Source organism: Dreissena polymorpha, chromosome 7, assembly GCF_020536995.1.
Source record: "Dreissena polymorpha isolate Duluth1 chromosome 7, UMN_Dpol_1.0, whole genome shotgun sequence".
NCBI classification, from domain to species: Eukaryota; Metazoa; Mollusca; class Bivalvia; order Myida; family Dreissenidae; genus Dreissena; species Dreissena polymorpha.
Window position 1 is genome coordinate 50,780,065 of NC_068361.1, and position 4,966 is coordinate 50,785,030.

General features: G+C 35.7%; 1 long non-coding RNA gene across 1 annotated transcript; it reads left to right on the forward strand.

The window, feature by feature from the left end:
- Positions 1 to 508: 508 nt before the first annotated feature.
- On the forward strand, positions 509 to 4,660 carry LOC127838811 (uncharacterized). The gene is made up of 3 exons (XR_008029970.1): positions 509 to 1,153; positions 1,924 to 2,011; positions 3,112 to 4,660. It is a non-coding gene; the product is annotated as an uncharacterized LOC127838811 (long non-coding RNA).
- Positions 4,661 to 4,966: the final 306 nt, after the last annotated feature.

A 4,966-nucleotide genomic window follows, 5' to 3' on the forward strand; every position in this document is an offset into this window, starting at 1 on the left:
GCTGTTCATCATATTTGCCAATGGCCAAACATAGTTAGTTATTTAGAAAATAACATCCAAATTTTGAAAGAACCCCCTCTCCACTATTTGTATTTATTTTCATTATGGTGAAGGCAAATTCGGCTATTGTAAGTGTTCTTCGTGGGATGTCCGATATGCCCTGATCGACTTTTGTTAGCAATTTATTTGCATTTACTCTTATTCCCTCTATTGACAGTGGTTGAAAACATAAACGGGCCACAATAATCAGAAGTACTGTTTATTTGCCAACTTCTCCGTGACAGGAGGAAAGAGAACGAGATCGACATTTGTCGCGCGATGATACGATGACCCCGATTAACAAATGCTTGCAGTTGATCGTTTTATTCCTTTTTTGAACAGTTGAAATTTCCGCGATGAATACGATTGACAAGATTGACTTCATAGATGACAAAACCCGATGCGATCAGGGAAGATCAGTCAACGATATTTTCCCACGACATAAGTGATATTTCGAGACAATATTGCAATGTGGATGTATCATTGTCTTGTGGCGACATGTAAAGTTCTAATGGAATTGCACGGAAAGGATATTTAATCTAGAATACATACTTTATGGTATCAATCCATTGGTAAAAAAAAACAAAAATCAAGTATCATTTCAAAGAACATTTCCAGTGTGTAATTTTATAAATATAATTCTTAAAATCGTGGTAGAATTGGACAGACATAGTTTGGCTAATAACACATGTCGGACGCTACTAACCGTGAAGTAGAAAAGATCTCTTGTTGCAAAATCATTACAGCACACATTCCTTAAGAGAGCCTATTTTGAATGGTCTTTATGGTCAATTATTTTGATTTATTATTAATCAAATTAATCAACTATCAAAACGTATTTAAAGCAGAAATAATTTCCCATGAACAAATAACACAATTGTAAACATTTATATGCCGATTAACTTGTGTATTGACCTTGCGTTGATACCAAAACATTGGCAAGTAAACTGAATGCCAATGTATATCGTGTGTTATTTTATCCTTTCCTAGGTTCACGCAGAATGCATCGCATCGAAAGGGATATCAAGTTATGACTCTACGTGCCGAGATCTTCGTTGGGATCCAGCCCTGCCGAATTGCGATGGAGGAAACCAACAAATTTCAAATAAACAAGGTATCATTCCCAAAGGATGTCCATGACGTTGAAACTTGACATACTGCAGAACTGCGAAAACATGCTTAACTTATACCATATTTCAATATGCTTTAAATTTCTTTCATAATATTCTCTGATGACGCTTATATATAAGGAGAAAGGTGTGTGAACAACCAGATACACAGACATACAAACAGACATACATATTCCCATTTGAGACTTCGGCGTGTGCGCCTAGCTACGGTGCAGAACGAGACATACATACTATGAAATCCCCATCCACACAAAAGGATGGTTCATTCACAGTTATATATCTCGCACTTACTCCGCAACACATCTCGACGTGGGAACATTTTTTACATACACAGAATGTACAATGATACATACATAGACACTTATTTACAAACATGAAACCATAGTTGTGTTAGGGCAAGATCCGATAAGGATTCTAAACAACCCTCACACTATGTTAAAGACACCGCGGAGACACAGTATAGTACACCACGCAGTTAAATAACCTAATATGATTAGACAGATGTTTCATTTGTTTACAAAATAAAAAGTTCACCCATGTTTTATGATCTGTTTCATTTTTGTAAATATAGCTGACATAAAACATGCAATTGTTCACTTTTTCCTTATTATATGTGTATCAATCAATGCTGTTTAAGGCTGTGACCACAGTTGATATGATACACGGGATTTCTTGTTAGCTAAATAAAAACAATTACAGGCACCCGATTTAAGCGTCGCGGGCACTTCTCCAACACTAATTGCGTGTATTTCAGCAACAATAATGATCGCCTCAGTGGTAACTTCGGTGGCGTTACTCGGTGCAGTCATTGCTCTAGCTATTTAATGCTGTAAACTTAAAAGGTACGATATAAATACATTTTCGCAAACCTTCCAAGGAACTATTAAACACATACTTCATATGCCTTTAAAGTTTAAAATCTTACTTATTGAAACTCTATTAAATAGACAATCATATTTAACAACATTGTGCAATTATTTGTAATTGTGGTTTTCAAAAATATAATTACTATGTTATTAATAATGTCTTGTGTATTAAACAAAGAATATGTTTAGTTTTTATTTATGTCGAGATGCATTGAAAACATGACGGAAATTAATATAAACGTTAAAATAACGTATATGATTTACTTGAATACACACTATTCGAACGTTTAAGGTTTTGTTGAACAATATACTTCACCTTGCATGCACATTATCTGGTAAACCATTTGTATTTTAAGAAAATACAAAAATACCTATAAATAAACAAAATAAAAATAATGATATCGTGATTTGTCCTTTGCTTATAGCAAAGAATTTGGCGTTACGCGAAAAAAATGCCAATGCGCATGTCTTTCGAATGAGTTGATGAGTTACAAATGACGTATTATAGATTGCTAATAAGGAGCGTTTGACCAGCGCATTTGTCTATTTTTTTCCGTAAGTTAAGTGTGCGTGCAGTTAGCGTTACTTTGCGTTTTCACAGACTGCTTATCAATGTTAGTGAATAAAGCTGAGCATGAACAAAATGGTTCAGCATCTTACCACGAAATTTGGCCCAAACGCATACCATATCACACAAACGTGCTTGAAATGTATGCAAACTAGCATGTAAGCGAGCACGAATTGCTGCGTGGTTGTTCGTGTGATGACATTATCTAGATCTGTAAGCAATAGTAAGGTCTACATACACGCATACTTGAACTTAGTACTCAGTATAAAGTCCTTAATACTTGAACTTAGTACTCAGTATAGAGTCCTTAATACTTGAACTTAGTACTCAGTATAGAGTCCTTAATACTTGAACTTAGTACTCAGTATAGAGTCCTTAAGACATCTCTTCGATGTCATTATTTCGTTATTTTGGAAGTATATCTTTATGTTAAATAAGTTATATCGCATACGAAACATGTTGGTTTTAAATGTAAATGTTATCTTGTTTTGTTTTTCATAAACGTTAGAAAGCAAACAGAGAAACCGACAGATACAAACTATTTCACAACAACCGAGGTGTTAAAGGGCCAATCAAATTACGACATGTTTGACACATACACAGTCACAGGGCAGGGCAGTGGAACGAACCGTTAACGATGCTTCGAACACAAACGAAGTTTCATCAAAAGCACGGTTAACTAATCAATCCGTTTAAATTTCGTCTTAAAACCTTATTTGATGCGAGTACAACAAAGATAAATGTAAGCACGTATGCTATAAAATGGCTAAGTTTGAAAATAAAATTGAATTCCAATTGTTAAAAATAAAAATGATAACACGACATCATCCCTCGAAACTTTGTTGTTACTTTCATTAAATGTTTTACATTTAGAAACATATTTTTATTTGATGTGTGGTCAAAAACTTCTGAGGGTTGCAGAAAGAGTTTGTCATTTATCTAAGATAATGGTTTATGTTTTTGCATGATTTGTGTATAATCAGCCTTTGAACTTAAACACAATTGATCGAGGTGTGGTTATTGGCAGCTGTTTTAAACAATAATGACCTAATGGAAAAACCAACATCGGATGGTATTCGAATGGAAAAATCATAGGACTCGCGCTCATTGCGGTTGTAGACGTGTTTTTGTTGTCGAGTAAGATTAATTGTATTATGTGACTTAATTCGTATCTTCTGATGTCTCTAAAAGGATATGTGCAATTAATGGTAGTAGATTGTGCCCGTTGATATCGTAATTATGATGTTCTTTTCGACACCTTATTCACCTGTTTGTCAAAGGTATTTATTTCTATATATAGCATACATTTATGAAACTAGTCTAATTCCGTCCTTTGATAATCAATAACAAGTGTTTACTTATGTTGTATATTTCGCGTTTTCCTCGCATTCATGCAGCTTGACCGTTACGAATCTATACTTGCCAGAATATTAAGCGTCGAAATGAATAGCAATTATACTCCCATACAAGGGAAACGAATGGATATTAACTGCTGCTTTGGTGCTCTAATTGACAAATGTTTTTCATTTTCCACTTGAGGCACGTTCTGATGACATTTTCTCTTTAAATTGTTTATTTGTGAATACATAACCTAATACCTGCTTAGTTAATTTCAGTACAATTGTGTTAATTTTATTTTCAATATGTTCATGATTTATTTGAAATCCGACTTACAATTATTAAAATGTGTTATGTAAAGATCAGTGTGCACAAACACATACGAAAAAAAACTGTAACATTTGGAAAAAGTGACGATCAGCTCATGAAATTGCTTTTCAAATGGTTTCACAGAACACGCGCTCCTTTTCTGTTTAAGTGAAAAAGTTGTTGACGTGGCGGTTAGTGACCTTCACCAGAGTGTTAATCACGCTGATATAATGTTGTATGCATTTCTAATTTGAACCGGTCTTGTAACAATATTGAACATTGTTGACACAACGGCAATTGTATAGGTATGATCAATATCACTTTGCCAATTAACATAAATGGTGATTTCGAGCAGCTGTTTAAACTTGTTGAATACATGATAAATTACAAATAGATGATACATTCATCTTGGTATGTGTTCATAGCAATGCTTTAAGCCCAAGTCTTACCCGGTGGCCTCCAGGCAGAGCGCCAGTTTACCGATGTTCCGTAGCTATACCGGGACTCTGTCGGCATTCACCGGGGCTCCACCTGGGCACCACCGGCGACAACCGGGGCGTTGCCATAGCTCTGCCGGGGTCACACTATTTCCCGGTGCCGCCACGGTTGAAACCGTTCAACAACCCGGCAGATTCCTGGTCAACCCCGGACTAGCAACGATTTATTCCGGTGAAGCCCTAACAGAGCCCCGGTTGTCGCCGGTAATGCCCAGGTGG